The sequence below is a fragment of the Gallus gallus genome, chromosome 5 (genome assembly GCF_016699485.2).
Source record: "Gallus gallus isolate bGalGal1 chromosome 5, bGalGal1.mat.broiler.GRCg7b, whole genome shotgun sequence".
Classification (NCBI taxonomy): Eukaryota; Metazoa; Chordata; class Aves; order Galliformes; family Phasianidae; genus Gallus; species Gallus gallus.
Window position 1 is genome coordinate 2,722,086 of NC_052536.1, and position 21,355 is coordinate 2,743,440.

General features: G+C 40.4%; 1 long non-coding RNA gene across 1 annotated transcript in view; it reads right to left on the bottom strand.

Moving 5' to 3' along the window:
• LOC121110891 overlaps positions 1–21,355 on the bottom strand; it is a 125,495-nt gene that overhangs the window by 39,822 nt on the left and 64,318 nt on the right. Inside the window, exon 2 of the long non-coding RNA XR_005860190.2 lies at positions 10,675–10,802. This is a non-coding gene — a long non-coding RNA (uncharacterized LOC121110891). The remainder of the gene's footprint in view (positions 1–10,674; positions 10,803–21,355) is intronic.

A 21,355-nucleotide genomic window follows, 5' to 3' on the forward strand; every position in this document is an offset into this window, starting at 1 on the left:
ACCCCAGGAGGGATTCACTCCTTGTCATCTCAGAAATTTGTGATGGATACACATCTACAAATGCACCGAGAGCTCTAGGGCTCCCTTATTAGTTAATGGAGAGGACTGGGTAGTTTCAGGCATGACTCACTTGGCCTGTTTTAGTGTATGATGAATGGTACCGTGTCCATTAAGTTTAAAGAGAGGCTAATTCAAGTAGCTCAGATGTGGACCTGTTAATTGATTTTTTTTTTTTTTTTTTCAGATGAATTCTACCCCTGGGTGCCAAGGTCTTTAAAACATCAGCTGAATTCTGAAGCTAAAGCTGACACAAACAGAAGGAGAAGCAGTGCAAAGTTGCTTTGCTATTTTCAGGTAACAACATCTCTTCAGGTGTGATTTTTCACAGCCAAACACTTGAGCTGGTTGTGGTAATTTTGTACTCTCAAAGGTTCTTCTCCTAGTCTTAAGAGCACTGCAGTCTCTCTGTGTATGACCTCCATCAGTAATAACAAGAGGACTTGTAGTTGCTTTCTCTCTGCAACATCTGCTCTCCTGTTGACATATCCTTCCCACTCCTGCTCTCTCCCTGCTCTACTTTTCCTCATGGCCCTCTGTCTTGACCCCTCAGGATGTAGCTGAACCTGCCAGTTCTCTGCAGCTCCTCTGAAGCCGCCCATCTTTCTTACCTTTTGCTACCACTCGCTAGCAAGAGTAACAGGAACCATAGGAAGTTGCCTGTAGTCATTCACGCACCAGGCCCACTCTGGGACCAGAAGTAGGCAGTGTTGCATGTCCTTAGGGATGAAGTCTGGAAATGATGAAACACTGGCATGTATTGCGTGTCACCATCTTGTCATAGATGGTGCTTTCTCTCTACTGACACAAACAAGGGCATCCTTCATCCCACTTTTTAAAGCTGACCTGGGACAGCGATGTTTTCCATGTGTCAATTAGTATTCTCAGAGTGAAATGACTCTTGAGGTAGCTACTTCAGAGACTGGGGAATGAAGCATTATTGATAAATTCAGGTATCTATAGAAGAAGGATTTAAATTTTCATTTCCAAGCCTTGCTTGGAGCCTGAATGTTGGTGCATCTCTTCCCTGTAATCTGGAGGATCTAGTTTTGTCTTTTCTCACATCATATAGTTGCCAGTGGGTTAACACCCTACTTGTTATTTCTCTGATCTCATTTTTGCCCTATAAGTCCATAACAGCTAATGATTGCATAATATGAGCTCTGAGAGCTGTCATCCCCAACCTTGTTTTTATTAAATCCAATTCCTGCTCTAAACTGCTATATCCACATATTTACACATGATTTTCTGTTTGCTCCCATCCCAGCTAACACAATGAATCCTACTTTGTTTGGCTCTCTGTTTTATACTCTATTTTCAGTTTGTTGTTCCAAGATAGCTGAAGAACTTGGTCTGTACAGGCCCTTTCAAGGCTGAGGTCAGCATTTTGATGAACTGCAGAGTTCTTGAATAAAGGACGAGCATTGATCTGGATGGAAGAGATTTCTTCTCTACAGAAGTGCAGGTGCCCAAGGACCTGTAGGATGCAGAAAATTCACCTTCTGCAGCTGATACTTTCTAAGTAAGAGCACTGCAGTGATGCAGCTTCCAGCAGGTAGTCTCTCTTCCCCTTGGAACATTCTACAAGAGGCAGTCTCCTGCTATCACCTGAGCTTCTTCAAGCTTCCTGTTCTAGTGCAAGATTAGGTCTCTGAGACCTCATTGTGGTCTTCCAGTACTTGAAGGGGGAGCTTATAAGCAGGAAGGGGAGTAGCTTTTCTCATGGTCTAATAGTAATAGGACAAGGGGGAATGGCTTTCTACTAAAAGGGGAAATCTAGGTTTGATGGTAGGGGGAAATTCTTTACTCAGAGGCCCTGGCATTGCTGCCCAGAGAGCTGTGGGTGCTCCTTCCCTGGAGGTGCCCAAGGCCAGGCTGGATGGGAGGACAAGAGCTGGTGGAGGACAATCAGCTCATGGCAGGGTGATTCAAGCTCAATGATCTTTAAGGTCCCCTCCAACCTAAGCCATGCTATGATTCCATGATACCATAAGACATCTCATAGCTCTGCATGCTGTGTTCATGTCTCAGATCCCTGTTTCCTAATAATCTTCCTCTTAAGAAGATGAGAAGAGCACACGTGGTAGGTTCTCGCTCTATCAGTTACTGCAAATATGAAATACAACCAGATATTCAAAGACCTTCTGTAAGATAGCATGAAATATGTAACTTAAAAATCATTCAGTAATACATTGTCCTACAATTCTTTTTCCTCCTGCTTCTCTCATTGTGAATGAAACAGCTGCTCTTTGGTTTCAGGCTTTAACCTATTTTTAGATTCCTTTTATGCGGTTGGCCCTCTGAAATGCATGAACTACTGTGGAGGGAAAAAAAAAGCTATTGCTGTGAGGCAAGAGGAGAGCTTGTGGGTGAAGTAATGTCTAGTAATGAGAGACTGAATCTGACCATTTCCTCACTTCCTTTTTTTTTTTTTTTTTTTTTTTTTTTTTTGTAAAATGACTCTGTTCTCTTGGACACATTGTTTCACACCTTTTCTGCCTTAAGTATTACCATGATACCATCTGTAATGTTGTAATGGGATGGAAAGTAGCAGGGTGACAAAACCTTTGGTTGCAGCAAATGGGGATGAGCCCAAATGCAGCAGCTGTGGACACAGAAATGAAGGAAAAGAGCTGCTTACCTTTGGATGGCCTCAGGTAGGCAGGGATCTCCAGTGAGATGCCCTCATCTCTACTGCCAACCCTTAAATGAGGTCTGGGAATGCGTGAATCCTGGCTCCCTCTCTTCTGGTCACTCAGGTGCACTACATGCAGCTTAGCTCCCCTGGGTTGGCCCTGCCTTCCCACCAGGCACTTAATCACTAGTTCAGGCTGTGAGTTAGTATTTCTGCTATGCTCTACCCCTTCACAGTGTGAACCAATGACTGAGCAGGTTAAAGGTAGGCCCTTTCCATTATGGTGATCCAGTATACTGTGATGCTTTGTACATTTTTGCCTGTCTTGGTGTAGATTGACAAAATATAAGATGACTGATGATTGGTTCTTAGTTGAGATTCATGTTTCTTTGTGGGCCAGTACTCAGTGGCTCTCCTGTAGGCACATAGCTGCTTGGACTAGGGGAAGGTTCAGCCTGCATTCCATCAGTCCCATATAGTCCACCACTGGGTGTCATGCTGATCTTATAGTGACACTGGAGCACCTTGATGTCATGATGCTCCTCCCAGTGATCCTGTAGACTCAAAGACTCACGGGAAGTAGTATAGATGTTTCAGAGGTACCAGAAGAGGTAGGTCTGCCTTCCACGGCAAGACATAGGCCATGTTTCTGTCCTGGATCAACACTTTGGCTTGCACTGGGGCATGCCTTGTCTATCTGTACAGGGCTTTCTCTTGTAAATGAGCAGCTAATGAGTCTACTGCCCTTCCTAATGCCTCCAGCGAGTCAGATGATGAGATCATCATCAATATAGTGGTACAGTTTTATGTTACTAGGATTATTCCACTTTGCTAGGTCACGTGCAACTAAGTTATGACAGTAGGATGGTGAATGTACATACCCTTGCGGCAGGACCTGGAAGGTCCATTGCCTGCCTCCCCATGTAAATGGAAACTGGTCTTGTGATTCTTCATGGATGAGAATACTGAATGCATTTGCCAAGTCCAGGACACAATGGTAGGTTTCTATCTCCTTACTCAATGTGTCCATCAAGAAGACAATATTGGGTACAGCTGCATGAATGGGCAGCATGACCTTACTTAATTCTCTGTAATCTACTCCAGTCATTCTCCATGTGCTGTCTGACTTCCATAATGGCCATGTGAGGGAATTACATGGGCTACATGAAGGTCAAAAAAGCTTTCAAAAACTTGTTTTCATCTTTTAATTCTTCCTCCGAGGAATGATACATGTTAATAGTGAGAAGCAGTGGCTATGCCATGTACTCTTTCCTTGGTTTTCAAAAGGTTTTGTCCTAATTTATTCAACTTAACCATTTTTGAAAGGGATTTAATAATGGGACCGTTATCTTTTATAGGTCCCTATTCTTCAATAATCTGAGCAGTGCTTAGCCACAGGGAACCCAGGAATCCCATGGTTTCTCATGAGATTTCCTCTTTTGTTGTATTTGGGGTCCTAGTGACCATCCAACACTTTTTTTTTTTTTTAAGGTAATCCATCATAAATAAGTATCCGTCTGGCTGTCAAGTGTAATGCTATAATGGGATGGAAAGTACTGTGATAATAGCAGGGTGGCAAAGCATTTGGCTGCAGCAAATGAGGATGAGCCCAAACGCAGCAGCCGTGGATGCAGAAACGGAGGAAAAGAGCTGCTTGCCTTTGGAGGGTCTCAGGTAGGCAGGGATCTCCAGTGAGATACCTACATTGCCTCTGCCAGCCCTTAAGTGATGTCTGAGAAGGGGTGGATCCTGGCTCCATCCCTCTGGTTACTCAGGTGCACTGCATACAGCTTAGCTCCCCTGGGTTGGCCCTGCCTTCCCACTGGGTGCTCAATCACTGGTTCAGGCTGTGACTTAGTATTTCTGTTACACCAGCCAAGGTCCTTCATTAGTACAGCACCAGCTGATGGGTCCCCTATTCATAGGGGCTGCAGAGCCAGTGTGGTCTCAGCATATGGTTCTTCTTTCACTGTAGGAAACGTGCTGGTCCTAAGAGGAAAGTGGGGGTGGGGGGGTGGAAGAGCTTTTGTTTCAAGGAAGGAACCTGACAAAAAGGAGGTGAGCATTAGGGGAAGCTGTGAATGAAATGGTGCCAGCAGAAAGCAGGATTTATTTATTGCGTGAGCAGTAAGAGCCCATTCTTTCAAGCTGTTAGATTCTAGCTGGGGCATCAGATGAAGCACTCATGCATTAGGGTTTCACATAAAGCGATTGTTGTGGTTTTGTGATTTTTGTTGTCGGTATTCCACATCAGAACATCATGTAAAACAACGGGAGTTAAAGAGTTAATATTCTGGTTCTGTGTACTGCCTTTTATGGGCATTTTGGGCCTTCGGATGGAAAGAGAGGAGCAGCATTCCCGAAAGACCTGGCACGCGGAGGAAGAAGGGTGGAGCTCCTGGCAGGACAGGAGCTGCTCGCGTGCTCTTGGTTTGCCACTGAGAAAAGCACGTGCTTCCCCTGCAGTCTACTAGAATAAGACTACTTCATCTGCTATCTCGTATTTTGGATACTCTTGTCTTTCTCATTTTGTTAGATTTTGTTAGATTTAGTAGATTATCGTTCCTCCTCAGATCTTTGCGCTTTTTTTTTTTTTTTTGTTAGACCCATCTGCTATCTTCCTAACCCTCTCCTGGAACACATGGCCTGCCTCAGGGCCACGCTGGAAATAAAAGGGAGGGTCATTTTTTTTTTTCCTCTCTCCTTTGATTCTCTCCCCCCCCCCCCCCCCCCGGGTTTTTGCCCCTTGTCACGGACTCAGATAACTCCATGACAATGATGTGGGCTGGCAAATAGACTATAGCAATCTAAATAGTCAACCTATTCCTATGATAGGGATTGCCAATAGATAACCAAATCCAGAATCATGGAATCAGTGTATGAAACTCCTTGGTGTGCTGTGATCTGACCAATATGACCATAAATTATTGTGTTTTTTAATGTGATATAAATCATTGCATAACTTCATTAGTTAGATACCACCTACAATTAATTAGTTCTGCATTAAACTACCTTAAGCAGTAGTTCCTTATGGGATTTTCAATTTGTAGGCCCAGCTGTGTCATGGCTGCCACTAATGAACATGCTGTGGCTAATTGAAGTGGGAAGAATCACACCCACCCTTATGGTTGCAGTGCTCAGCTGTCTCACTTTCAACAGTGGATTAATCTCTTTAAAAGCCCAAGCCAGGCTCAGTGTACTTGGCTGACTAAAAGTATACGTGTGTCCGTGTCCTGAGTTTTAGGCTCCTGAAGAAAGTTTCTGAACTGACAAAGCTCTTTAATCTTTCCAGACAGAACTTTTCTTCTCATTGCTGCAGCCTGGAGGGGGAGAGGACTTTCGTGTTTGCTCTGCATCCCTACACTGACACACAGTTTTACTGCAGTCTGAGTCATCTCCAGAATATCAGCTAAATCCTGGCTGAAGACAAGATCTCCATAAAGCAGGGCTTGCTTTTCTTTTTATGGTAGGTGGTTTGTTTTTTCTTTCTTTTGTTTGTTTGTTTGTTTTTGAATTCTAAGCTAAAGAGCAAATCTAGCAATAAAATACATCTCTGAGTGGTGATGGTATCTACTACTGCAGTTTTGCACTGGCTTGGCTACACATGGGGAAGTTTGTATACAGGAAATTACAAGCAGTTTGTAATACCTTTGATTTCCTGTTGGCTCTGGATAAGTTCCTACATTGATTAAACTAATTTTTAAATTGAATTTTTCCAAATCCATGTGTGCAGCATTATACAGATTGCAACTAACTGCCAAGATTTCTCCTGTCAATTTAAAACAATGAAACCTGTCTGAGTATGTGAGTGTATATACCTGTCATGCTTACTTGCATAGCAGAATATGCACTCTAGACAGCCATTATTTATTGACTAAAGCAAAGTCTTGCACCTGGGTTGCAGCAATTCCCACCATCAGTACAAGTTAGGGAACAAAAGGATGTAGCATGGCCTTGCCAAAAGGCCCTGGGGGTATTGGTGGATGGCAGCTGGATATGAGCCAGCAATGTGCCTTTGCAGCCCAGAAAGCCAGCTGTATCCTGGGCTGCATCAAACGAAGCCCTTCTGGAGACTTCACCAACCTTCAGAAAGGGTGAGCAACTTGTCCCTGTATAGTCTTCTGAACTACATTTTGATGAACACCTTTACAAGCATGTTTATATCATGGTAGAAGGCCTTCACTTACTTACTCCACACTGTTCTTTTCTGCTCTCGGCACTTAAAGAAACTGTTATGCGTTAGCTGTCACCCTACAATGAAGCTGACAGTACACACGCAGCATTGAAATAGTGTTGGCTGAGTGGAATGTAATAAGACTGATCAAGGGGAGCAGCTGTGAAGCTAGTGAAGGTCTGATTATTTTCTTTTTAAAATAAATAACAGTGGAATAAAATAAATTTGTGGTTATACAGTCTTGTGTTTGACACTATCTCCAGCATCAAGTAAGTCTACTTTCTATCATTGCCTAACAGTGGGTACAGAGTGGTGTTGGTTGTCTCTGTTATCCTGAGCCACAGTACCAATGTCTAAGCATTTTAAGTAAGTAGTCAACTTGCAAGGAGGGGGAATTCAATCCATAAAGTAAAAGCAAGATGGTAACATGAACAGGCAAAAATTAAAAAACGGAAAAAAAAATAATGAAAAAAACACTTGTAAGGGAAGTAAGAGGCTAAAGGTCAGCAGAGGAAGCATCACTGTTGCTCTTTCTGCATGCTCGGTGCAAAAAGCATGATATGGGGTATGGGTTTGGGGCTCAGTGGACTCAGACTTGCTGACTGGATGCTGGAAGGAGAGAGGGAAGCTGAGAAACTGCCCACTACAGTGAAGTACTACCAAATTCAAAGAAATAAAAAGCTGCAGGGAGGTTCAAAATAATGACAGTGAATGACTCAGGGAATTTCAAAGGATCTTTAAGCAAGTCCAGATTTTTTTGAGCAGAGACCTCAAATGATCCCACTGGCCAAGTCATGACCATGGATGACCTGAGTGTTAATGGATGTCCTCAGATGACTTTCAAGTCCTGAAATTTTTGGATGGGTGACCTCAAATGATCTCACTGGCCAGGATGTGACTTCAAATGACCCTTGAATGCTAATTAGTGTGCTTAGATGGCCTTTGAGTCCAGAAAGTTTTTGAGCAGGGACCTCAAGTGATTCCATGTCAACAGTTTATGGGCTGGTTCAGTGAGGTTCCGTGACTAGTTGGCCAGGGTAACCCATAGACCCATGCCCTGGGAAAGGGAAAAGGTAAAAAGGGGAAAGGGTAAGGAGATGGACCTAAAAACAAAGCAGTGGCAACAATCTGAGGAGAAGCAAACTCATTTACTAAATAAAATATTGAAATGCAAGATAACACACTATGATACAATATAATTAGAATTGAAGCTAATCATAAAATGAGTGTGTCTGAAAAATGAAGGCCTTACTCTAAGTATTTTGACACGATACGGCTGGGAACAGAGTCAAGCCAAAAAAAGGGGGTGTCTTGTCATCTGCAAACAGCTTTTTTCTTCCGAGCAGAAAACAGAAACAGAACAGTGAACAGTCCTCTGTGGTATGTAGTTCTTCTCTTCTGTGACAGGTACCCAGAACTGGAGCATGATTGACTCTTTAACTCCCAGTGCACTTCGTGGTGATATGATGTGGAATACAAATAACTAAAAATCATAAAACCATGATACTCCACAGGCCAAGTCATGACCTAGGATGACCCCCGAATGCTAACTGGTGTCCTCAGATGACCTTCGAGTCTGAAAAACATTTTTGAGCTGTGACCTCAAATGACCCCATCGACCAAACTGTGAGCTGGGGTGACCCCAGAATGCTCATTTCTCTCTCAGGGTAACCCCAAACATGCTGACTGCTGCCATATTTTTTCCCATACATGTAATTTCAAAGCTTTTTTGTCCTCAATAAGTAAGTTGCCTCACCCACTCTTTGGGGTTATTTGAAGCAAGGAACTCACCCAGTGACCCTTGAGATTGCCCAAGGCCTGTTGTTGCTGAATTATGATGCCTTGGCCACTCCTAGATGCTCTCCAGTTCCAGTGTCACTTTAAATGTGTGCGAATGGGACAGTGCATCTTTAAGTCTGTGTTTTTCTACCTTCAGCCTTCACGCTCTCCCAGAGTGCAGCTTTCAGACAAAGATCTTTTGAGAGGAGAGAAAGAAGACTGGTGCATATCTTTCCCTACCACTGCCCTAGACTGAAAGCACAGTTAATTAAACAAAGAGTTAAGGTCAGAAATGGAAAACAATATCCAGCCCTTTTTTATTTCATGAGTGACTTCTTGTTTGGCAAATAACACTGTTACCAAGTGGACAAAAGCATTTTTCATTTCCACAATTTTTTTATGTCTTATAGTCTATGACGATTTTGCAAAGCATTGGCCCCTAACAACTCCAGTTTCACATAGAAGCAGGTCTCCCAGGCTGCCCGTCTCTCACCATGGCACACGTCTCTGTCTTGTAATGGTTTCCTTGAGTCCATTCAGCATCTTTCCTGTCAGCATTCACCATTTTAGTTAATAAAAGTAGTTAATGTTCACTTATCTCAAGCCAAGCAGTAAACTGTTTGCTTTGTGATTATCATGGTGACACTACATTATAGTACAAGACAAACAAGGTTGCAGGTTAATCCTCCTGCCTGGAAGAAAAGTGCATCACACCCAGCTGAATTATATTACCCCTATGTGTAACACTGCACATTTGTTTGCCATTTAACCAGCACAGCTGAGTAAGTTGACTGGCACACAGGGCAGAGGCACCTTGCTTAGCAGTTGCTTGTTAGGAGAAAGCCGGAAGGGGACTACGTTTCCTGATGTTAATGAACATTGCTGGAGAAGCAGCAACATCTGCTTGGGTGCTCTGTGCCTTTCAGAAACATTTGGGCACCCTGCAGTAGACTTCCGCAAGTTCTTTAAAGCTGGTTTTAGCTTTGCTTCAAGTCTTTTGAGATAAATTGTGCCAGTTCTCATTAAAAAAAAAAAAAAGAAGAAGAAGAAGAAAAAGAAAACAACAAAGAAAATTAGTGAGGGGACTGGATGCAAAAAAAGACCACAAAGTGAAGTATTCCAAGAGGGGAGGACAGAGACTGGCTCCAAGGGAGAACAGTGAGACAATGCAAAGTCCGTATGTTCATTTCCAAATACTCATGCTTTTAACAGAATTTACTGAAGCCAAAAGAGCTAAGATTCCAAATTCTTTCTCCTTGCTTTTCTGTGAGCCACATCCTGCTGCCACAGCCTTTGTGTGTAAATGCGTAAAAGTGATACAGAACATAGTCTTTTCCTTAACAAAGTCAGCATAAATGAAGCACAACCTTAATAAAGACAGTGAATAATTTTGCAGCACTTTTTTGACACATCTTAGAGGATGAGTAGACACCTAAATGGTACTATGCTTGACAATGCCCTGCTGTGAAAGGTACTACATCCTGCTCCCTTCGTATCAATGGTAAAACATATACAAACAGGAATGCAGCAGGTGTGCGGCTACTTTGTAAAATATTGTCAGCTTTGGTTTCAGTCTCTACTGTGTGTTTTTAAAAGGCCTGCTGGAAAAAAAATTCTGATGGCACTAAGCCGGTGTTCAAAGCAGAGCACCACATGGTGTCCATGAACATCATGAGTTTGGCAGACACTAATTCAGAAAGCAATGTCCAGAAAAGCAAAAAAAGTCCTCAGTTACACTGTGGGCAAGCTAGGTGATACCAGTGTTTCTTTGCTCTTTAGATCTGTCTTTAATACCTTTCTTACATAGCAGACTGCTTTTCATTGCCACCTAAAATAGACATAACTGCTAGAGTTAGTACCTTTCATGGTATTTTTCCCTTCCAACAAGACTACTATTAATCCTTAAATTAAAAATGTTCTGGTTTTCTCTGACATTGCAGTCACATTTGTCTTTTTTGAGAACTTGACAATAATATAGCCAGGATAACCACATGCTTGTGAAAGAATGGAGCTGAAAATGAACTCCTACCTTGTAGCAGGAAATAAGCTACTAGCCAGTGTCAGTCCTGAACACTGCTGTAAAGCCTGGGCAGTTGCACTACTTTCACACTGATGCTTCAAGCCAGCTGAACTCTGCAGTCACATCATGGAGCACACCTGAAATGTCGGAGATGCAGCATAAGCTTACTTCTTGTTGAATATCATGCATCCAAGAATAAATTTCATTTTGAATTGTCGCAGTGACTCACCAACACCCCGAAGCAAAAAGGTACTTTGTATTCTAGAGCTCACCAGGGCTGCTGTATCCACATCTTTACAGATGGACACTTAAATAAGCTGAAAATTGTGTGAAAATAATATGTCCCCCCAAACATCATGTTTTCCCTGCTGATTTGTGTTTATTCAACAGAAAAAGCCAAGTAGAGAATGTGACCTAGAAGCTCTGCTTAGTGAATTCTCATCTTACTGACATTTCTTATTTTGGTAATCTCAGCTGCTCCTCAGGGACTCTGGGCTTAATATTTCAGTATCTCATCTTGTAGGATCTGAGGCCTAAAAATACTTCCTCAGATAAAACCTCAGGAAGGTACTTCCTAAGGAATGATACTTCCCCAGGAATGTAAAAGCTGAAGAAGGAAGCCTGGAAATACGTGGTGGTGAAAGAGACACTGAAAGGAAAATACAGTGGGTGTTTGTATTGTTACTTGTAGGAAACTCTTAGCAACTTAGCCTTGTGAATGGAAGAGCATTTCTTGAAGAAGAGGAGTATAACTCCCTTGTTCAAAGGTACTGGTTGACTGAAGTGGGAATATGCAAATTATATTTTTCTTCTATTGAGTAATTACTTGCCTCTTCATTGAAAAGAGGCAAAGGAGAGCTGACATAGCCTCTGCATCCATAGCTGGTTCCCTCCCAAAGGCCTCACACGGCCGCAAAGCACACTAAATGCTTCCCCAGCCCCTGCCATCTGGTAACAGGATGAGAGCTGGAGGTGACAGCTGGAGCAGCACAGACAACAGCCATCTCCTTTCCTGCCATGATAGGACTTCAGAAAAAGTTTCTTGTGAATGTGTGGTGCCTTTCAGGTCTAGCAACAGTATTTTAATATTTGTAAAATTAAGTCACATCATGGCATTTCCAACTAGCACCTAGGAAGTATCCTCTGCTACAACGACATTAATAAGACTACTACCAAACCTTGGTGGTCAGAGTAGTTTTTGCTACTCTTCCTTTGAATAGTTTATTGGGAGTCAGGAGATATTAAATTATAAAGGGCTAAACAGAATGAATGTGGCACCAGCAGCTAAAGATTCAGACATCAAAGAGAGATTAGAAATCACTGAATGATGTTAAAAACAGCAAAGTAATTGTTTTCATAGCAGAAAAACTGTCTGACACAAAATATATCAGTATATAGAACTAATTCCTGAAGGAAACATTGGCAGCCCACTGACTGAACAGTCCAAGAGGTTTATGGAAATTCAGTGTGAGACAGAAAATATACGTGGTGAAAGTCATCTAAGCACTCACCATTTCTAACTTCTGTTAGTGGTGAATGCCACAGGAGTATAACTTCTGAGCAAGCTGTAATTAGAAAGCAACACAGAGCTCAGAAATTATTCTTATTTCAGTCATTTCTAAGGGCACTTTTAATTGGCATTATTCAAATGCAAATGCCCCCAGATATGAATAAGGACATAGTTTTAAACTCTGTCCTAAAATATTCAAAGTTTCTCAGTGAGATTCTTTCAGAATGGGCAACTTATCTCCTGCTGCCCATTTAAAATAATAAGAGAGAAAAACTTTGGTCAATTCTGAGCTAAACTTTCTTGAAACTCCTTTGCAGTGAAAAAGAGAGAAGTAGCTCAAGAAAGGAATCAGTGAATCATCAACAGCAAGAGTGCTGGAAGGCCAACCTTCAACATCTTCAAAAGACTCTGAGCACTGGGATGCATGTATACATATCTATAAAGAGTTCTGAAAAGAATAAACAATCACCCTCAGGGTTGGTCTGGTAGGAGAGCAGAGAGCTGCTCTTGCACCTGAAGGAGCTGTGACTGAATATAGTTCATCAAGGACACCTGGTCCTGACACCAGTTTCTGCACTTAATTGAAATAAAGCATTCTTCCATTAGTCACTCATGCCAAAAGGATAATAATGCTTAAAAAAATCCCTTATTTTTCAGAGATCTCACTATTACTTAGTTCCTAACTTCCTAGTATGACATTGCTGTTGGATATTTTTTGCAACATAGGATGCAGTGACTTCGAGCAATGATTTTCTCTTATCGTAAAATATTTAATATATGTATGTTAGCAAAATTGTTTCCTGGTGTAAATTAATAGCAGTGGCATGTACAAAATACAAATGCATGTACTTTATTATGAAACGTGCTACCAAAACATTTATTATTGTTAAGCTAAAAAGACCCTGCCAGATGCGTTCAACAACTAACAGAACACAGTAAGGCTGAAAACCACCAAGAACTGCCCCCAAAACTGCAACAGAACTTGTCTCCTAATTAACTCAGGAAGTGTGACAGTACTGACATTTTGTCCTAGGTAGTAAGAAATACGTACTCCTGGAATGTAAAATTTCACATAGGTCTGCTGTGGAGGAAGCAAATATGTGTGAGGCATACAAGACTTGTGTTGTAACTTGTAACGAACAGCATGTGTCTTAGTTTCAGCTAAGGACATACACTTATTCGTGTTTTAGTAGAAATCTAAACCTCTAGAAGCTTGAAACAAAGCCCTCTTGGTAGCTTCAGCAGCTAGAGATAAAGTTACTGTTCTTCAGAAGCAGGCTATGAAATTTCTGACCGAGAGGAATTGGCACTGTCAGACCTGCTTGAGCCATCAAGGAACACTGAAGGCTGTACTTCTCCCACTTCAGGCACTTATCAGCTCAACAGCGTTACAGGATCTGAGGTGCACTTCTTTTCCCTGAATTTGTTTTTCCTTTTTCCTTGGGATAAGCCCCCCCTTGAACACTGTTTGCTCCAAAAATGATCTCTGAAGGAAACTGAAAACACACCAGTCACCTGCAACATCTTTGTATTGTCTTAATATAGTATTTGTAGCATAGCCAATAAATCCTCCTAAAGGCTGAAGAAACAAGCCTTTAGGTTTTTGCAGCATTTTTAGGAAATCTCTGAATTTATAAATAATTTTTAAAAAGGGATGCTTTACATATTGAGTTCACAGAACCTTCCCAGTCTGCTCCCCCTCTTTTGATTTTTCGAATCCTGTGGCTGGCAGTCACCTCCAGCCCCCAGACTCACATCATCCCACCCAACATTGCCTCTACCGGACTTTTCATGGGGAAAGCTCCTGCTCTCCTGGGAACACAGGCTGGGTCTCCCTTCAGTTCTCACTTTCCCCAAGACACTGCTTTGTTCTACTCCATTAACTACTGCAGAAGTCTCTTACAGAAAACTGGGATTTGGTTACGATGCATCACACAGAGCTAGGAATATGAGCCAGCACAGCTCATCCAGCTTCATCTCAGCACCTCATTATGAACAACAACAAGGGAAGTTGGAATAGTGACCTTATTTTCAGCTCCAAATAAAAATAAATAATCTCTGAAGTTTGAGGAAGTAAGACCTGAAATTTAGATTTAACTAATCAGTAAGGCAATTTTTGCAGGCAAATACTGTTTTCAGAGCCAGAACTAACTACCTCTGAAATATCTGAATCTATTATTTTGGTTAAGGGGTGCTTCTAATATTAACTTGTATACTTGAAGAATAACAAAGCAATGTAAGAAACATAGCCACCTGTGAGATAGCTGTTTATACTCAGTATTCCCTGTAATGAGATTCTTATTTCAAGGTTGGCTCTTTGGTTCAGTGGCGTCGAGTGCCTTAGAAATGCCCCCAGTTGGCACATTTAGCAATGAAAATCTGCCTGTGGCACTAAGCAGTTTGTACAGTAGCTGCCTGTATTCGTGCCTTCCACTCATTAAAAGATCACCACATTTCTACTTCATCACATTTGAAAGACAAATTAATTTCACATATTAGATCAGTATCCATGAACAATTAAAATAAATACAAACCAAACACTGTTATCTCTGTATTAGAAAACCAGAGCATCATCATTGCTTTGGTAACAGAAGTAATGGTCCCGTAATTGACACAGAATACATAGCTGGGAAGGAAAATAATGAAGTTGCCCAGGGTGAATTTGAAGCAGCAAAGACTTTAAACTAAAGACAAAATAATTTTAAAGTTTTAGCTAAGAAATAACAGGAAAATGAACTGAATACTACCACAGAAATAGCTTGTGTAGGCTTAGATAAAAAAATAGAGCAATTGAGGCTTGAAGACAGCATTGGCAGTGATTATAAAAGTAGAGACAGAAAATTAGAGAAAATGACAAAATGTTATGCATAGATGCTGCCCTCTTTCAAGTCATTGTTTTCCATTGAGTTGTTCGAGAACTAAAGTGTGAGTTAGGAGAGGGTGAATAAATGAGATTGCACCACTGCAGAGCAATCTTCTTTTACTGAAGAGTGAAGAGTAAATCATCTCTAGATTCATGCTTCCCTGTGGTGCTGGGGTGCATAACCTGTTACCTGCACCTTTCTGTTCCTTCCCAGCCTGGGGCAGAAATACAGGCAATGTGTCCAAGACCTGCACATGCGCATCAGCACTGCTTAACACATCCATGACAAGTCCCCAGGCAATACATTTAGCACCATGTACAGCAATGCTAGTTGGCAACAAATGTGCAAGTGAACATAATGCATACTTTGTAGCCATAACTTGATGAGCTTACCACATAGGGGCAGTTCAATGGAGTGGCTGATCTGAGTACAGGGAATGGCATTTCTCTGCAACCTTCAGTTAAAACTGCCAAACAATCAAAAGAACCAGGTACGTCACTATGTTAATCTCTACTCTTTTTTACATGGACAGATTTCTAAGAAAGTAAGAGTTCACCTCAGAAATGATGTATATGGCATCTCTAAATCTGATACTGGGACCAGTAAGATTCATTCACACTGTCACCACCATTTTGCTTATCCCAATCTTTCAGCCAGCTAAATCCTTTAAACAAATCAGGAAGAGAAGTGGAATCGTGTAAGCAAGGTATTGGTCTGCACTCTGCAGCCATTTTGCAAACAGTTCACACAGATAATCAATGCCAAACGTGTGAGCATTGTAACTGACGTGTCTTGGCTGTAGTCCCACTTGAAACTAGGGTGGCTCAGTCACAGACCTGGTGCTTGGCTCTGCAACACCCAGAATGAGTAGGATGCAAAGGTGATTTCATTCTCCCTGCAAGCATTCGTTATTCAGGAGTAAATCATCATCTGCTGTAAGAGAAAAGAGCCTCAGAGATTCATTGCTCTCTGCCTGCTTCCTAACAGCTCCAGCAGGAAGCTGCTCTGGACTCTGGGTACACTTCACTAGTGGCCTCAGGCTGCAGCTCCGTCCTGTACCCATCATGTTGCACTCTCCCAGAGAGAGCATTCTACACTTTCATTTTTGCACTCCTGCAGGCAGCAATGTGTGTGTTCATGTAGGGGAAGATAGCAGAAGCTCTGACTTCAGCAGAATCAAGTAGGCATCTTCCCCAGACTGCTGTTGTGCTGAAGAATGTGCATCAAGCAAGAAAAACACCTCTGAGCTACTGCCACCTCCCCTGCAACCCCTCTCAAAGGCTATGAACTGGAACAGCATAAAGGGCACCATTTAACATAAGGTAGTAATTTTGGCACATTGTGTTGGTGAGCAGCAACATGCCTAACACCCTCTTAAGAAATAGGTACTTATGGCAGTAATATTTTTAATCAGTTAGTCCTACTGCCTCCAACTTTCTGCAGGTTGCCCAGTCTTTGCTGAAATTTTCATTTGATCCAAATTTGATTTTCTATTAACTGGTGTAGATGTGCTCACAGAGGGTAATGTATGTTGCTAACTCACAACTGAATAGTTGCCAGTGGTGCTATACTGTTTTTAACAGGTGATCCTCTCTTAAAAGATGAATTTAAAACCGTCAGCAATACTCACAATCAAATGTATATCTAATACATGTATATAACAGAAATATCCTTTCCTACAACATTTAACAAAGATCTCAGATGAAAGTTTCCGAACCTTTCACTTCATAATATAGGTATCACAGCATCCTACAGTATCTGTTCATTTAGTATTAAAATGGATTGAAGATGATTACTAATAACTACATAATTTGTTCCACCCTCTTCTCTCCACTCTGTTTCATATCTATTAAAACACTTCATATAAATTTTTTCCTTAGTTGTTTCTACCCCAAGGTTAAATCTTCCTATTTCCACCCAGGAGATGAAATGGAGTTTTGAAATGAGTAGTGCTGGTTGAAGCATTGCAGCAAGGTTGGATGGGCAATTAAGATAATGACTGGACTACCCAGCTGAATAATCCTTTAGATAATGATTGCTGTCTTGGAACATTTTATAATGTATGGAATAAAAGGAAAATAAAGAGGAATTCCCTTTAAATAGATGTTTGGCATGGCTGAGTGCTGCAACAGCGTATCTGAATGATAAAGTTTGTTCTCTAAGACAAAAGCAGTATTCTTTTGTAGAGAAGAGGGAGATTTTATTTATTGTCTTTCTTTCCCCCTCCAGATGTTTCAAATGCAAAATGTTGCTTTCTTGGATGCTCAGTTATTTTTTGAACAAATATGCTCCAAAAGAAAAGGTGCTTTCACATTTGCTGTTCCAGAACACAGCAGAAGAAACAAACTACAGAGAGGATGTACTTGGGAAGTCTGTACAGGTGGAACCAACGTTTGTGCTGCAACACAAGGCAACAAAAGACAGCTTAAGACAGAAAGAATATGGGCTATAAGTGGTGTTATACCACCTCGCTATCTGAGCACGTGGACTTTCGAGGGCAGACATCCCCTGTTTTGAATGTTTTAATCCCATAGTCTTCCATTCTCTGAGAAGGGGGATTCAGCACCCACTAACTATATCTTTTTTTTCCTCAGAGAGCCCAGTTTTAGCCTTTGTGTTTCATTCGCTGCTGCTCTCAATTCACTGGGGTGCCATAGTCATGAATACACTGAGATCTTTAAGTATTTATTACTTTGGCAACACCTTTCACAGCCCATCAGTTTTCATAATTAAGTTCATAGATCTGCATTACCTAGCATAAGTTTTGATCCATATTGTTTGCTGAGTTGGTCATGATTTGCTGGCTTTTTATGAAACAGCATTTTACTAGTCAAATTCCTGGACTGTGCTTATTAATACAGTAGGCTCAAATTTATCATACTTTAAAAATCTGTTATTTTGGACAGGGGGAAAAAAACCCATCATTTTGCTTCATCCTGCAGGAGAACCGAGCCATCTATTTTATTTAACCTTAACGAGGCAGCAGTCTATCCCCAAACAATATTCTTCTGCAATAGTTCAGGCAGAATGTATTGAATGTGCATCTTCTGCAATACAGTTACTAACAAAAGTAAATATTTCAAATGACCTTTGCCAGGCCCCATGTTTACCAGGAGTATTAATTAAATTTCCATTAAAAAGTCCAGAAAGGATTACATGAGAGCCAGGAATAAGCTCCCTCTGACAGACCTGGTCTGTTTCAGGTGTCATTTAACTGACAGCACAAGTTATTTGTGACCTGTCATCCTTTTCATTACTCAATCAGAACACTCTTTCTTCTTGTCTTACAACTGCAGACAGGATTGCAGACATCTAGTTCTGCAGTAGCAATTTTCCATTTCTCTTAGCTTGATGCAAACCATCAGATGCCATGAAGGTGCTGAGACATTCTCTTTAGCTGGTCGACATTGCATTCCTTGTGGCCATGGGGAAGAATAAAGGAAAACCACTTATGCCAAATGATCTCTCTATTAAGCTAAGATTTTTCCAGTTTCTTAAGTCCACCATTTAATATTTGTCCTAACTTTATGATCTTGGATGAGAGAGGTAACTCCTCAAATGCCTGAAAGTATGCCATCATTTTGACTGTAAGAAGTGTATTCTATTCTACACATCATTAATTCAGTCTATACGCTCAACTTGCTATCTTCATTATTTCAATAGCACTGAAAAAAAGGAGAAGAGTGGCAACTATCTTTGGTTCTCATACCTCAGGTTAGAATATTTTAACACATACCCTTCTGCTGTTGGAAAGCAGCATGATTCAGAAATGGTAAAGAAAGCCATATGATCAAATGAGTGAAATCTCTAGAAACAGTAGAATATATGTAGCACAGTACAACCTTCCTCATGACTTCCACTGAGGAGCCTTCCTTCCCTAGAAGGACCAGTGACGATGACTGTTAACGATGAGAGCTTGTTTTAGCTGAAGATATATATCTTGTAAACAAGATTGTTTTTTTGTCATGCAATGTGTGGATCCAAGTAACATTTGTCTAGAAAGTTCACATTTGCATGTTTGTCTACAAATTTTAAAGATATAAAGAACAGAAAAGTATACTTCTGTCACTGCCACAGTCTTACACGAGACTTGCCTTTGCTTGTCTCTTATCACGTGGCAGACTTCACGCACTGGACATTACTGAGCAGCTTTAAGAAGAGACAGGGACGGACAATTCTCTGTAAACTTTGTGAATACTTCTGTCTCAGTTTGCATTCCTAATAAAGTTTTAAACTCAGATTGGAGCAGATTGTAAGCTGAACAGTTAATCTAATTCATTAAACCAGTGTTTTACATTTTAATTGGAAAGAAGTGTCAAAGCATGCTAAAATTGGATGTGAAGAAAAAAAGGGTGAAAACAAAAGCTTAGAGAGACAGATAAACTGCCTCAAGATAGGAAGAAATCAAATTTCCTGTGAATACTCTAGAGAGAAAACCATACTGGAGAGTTTAAATGACTAAGTGGACTGAATTTCTTTTGTCACCACTCAGTAAGCAGAGAGAGATTTTTTGTTTTTCTCTCTCATTGTGTATTTATGGAATACTACTCATGGCAATTTGGAAATACTTAGATGTTCCTTTGAGAAGTCTGAATCATTGGTCTTTTTACAATTAATATTTGTCCTATAAACTGATTTTCTTATAAACTTATAATTTGTCTTATATGTATAAACTTACATATATAAACTTATATATATAAATATATAACTTGTCTTATATATATAAACTTATAAATTGTCTTATAAACTGAATAATTTTACAATTCAGTAATACAATTATTCAGTTTATAAGAGAGGAAATTGAATCAGACCTCCACAGTAGTAAGTGACAAATGGAATTTTCATTCCTTGTTGAATCTTGTTGCAATGAAATTATGATTAAACCATGGCAACAAGGAAGTATATGTGTGTAGGGACAACTATTTCACATAACAGAATGATATCTATATTTTATTTTGATCTCAACTATCATACAAATGTTCTCCTGAGTGACATCTTGGATCCAATATGGAGATAACTGGGGATTGGTGCTAATGTCTTGTCAAATTTATGTAGATTCTTTTTGATAAAGACATCTGGTTTAAGTATTCAATGCCAAATCAAACCTTATAATGAAAGGAGAGCTGCTGATTGTGCATCCATAAATAACTGAAGGACTTGCCTTCCTCTAGATTTACATTAGCTCCCAGGATTAAAGGGGCCCTGACTTTATATTTATTTAATAGATCTAATCTTATTTTTATTTAGTTTCCATTTTTATTGCATTTGTGTTCTCTATTCTCATTCATGTTAACATCCTTTCCCTATTGTTACACACAGAGCTGTGTGTATTGCAGCACCAAATCAAAAAGTGCTTGTTTCTAGAGCTCACATTTCCTTAAGAAACACAAATTGGTGAGTTACGAGGGGAATCTGCCTAAAATATCTGTAGAAGAGCTCTTGAAATGCTAAAATGGCTTTTACAACAAATCATACTAGTCTGTAGGGTTTCCTTTTCTTCTAAATGAAGAAATTTCTTGTAACAAGGCCTTGTTACAAGGAAACGTTACATTTCACAATCTTTTTTTTAAGTCAAGAAATTGCAGTTGTAAGTTAAGCTTCCTTTTCTTTATGCAGACTCAGAATGCTCTACGCTCTAAGCTGATGTTTTCCTTGTGTGTATTAAATCCAATGGCCAAAGACATGTTTATTCTCAAGATATATCCTTATCAAAACCTCTGCACGTGATTTTTAAAAGAGCATTTTACCTTATCAGTAGAGCAACAGAGTCATTTTAGTATTCAAGATAAAAGAAAGCCTGAAGATAATTTTATTTATGCACACAAACATACACACACATACACAGAGATATAAAATGTACTAATATTATCTTTCATATCTGTTTAGTCTCAGAAAAAGGTTGTTAACAGGTAGTCTTCATTGTATGCATAGACCAACTACAAATGCCAATAGTGGATGGAATTTCACCTTCTTCTAAACACACAGTACTAGAGGAATGACTCCTTATCTGGGCCTTTATCCTGCTTCCATTTAACTCAGAGTCAAAAGTGTCAGGAGGAAAAATATTAGATTCACTACACTTTAAGAATATGCAAAGTGCTATATACTTCAGCTGTTAACCAATGCTAAATGGAGACTGCATGAATGTGGCACATAAAATTTATATACGTTCTTGCAGCTTTTAAAGAGTATGCTGTATACGTTATTTAAAGAATACAAACATTAGACATTTTGTAGCCATTCAGAATGAAGGATTAATTACTAGGAACTTGAAAATAGCTGAATATGCCTATACGGCTTTCTCACACTTTTTGAG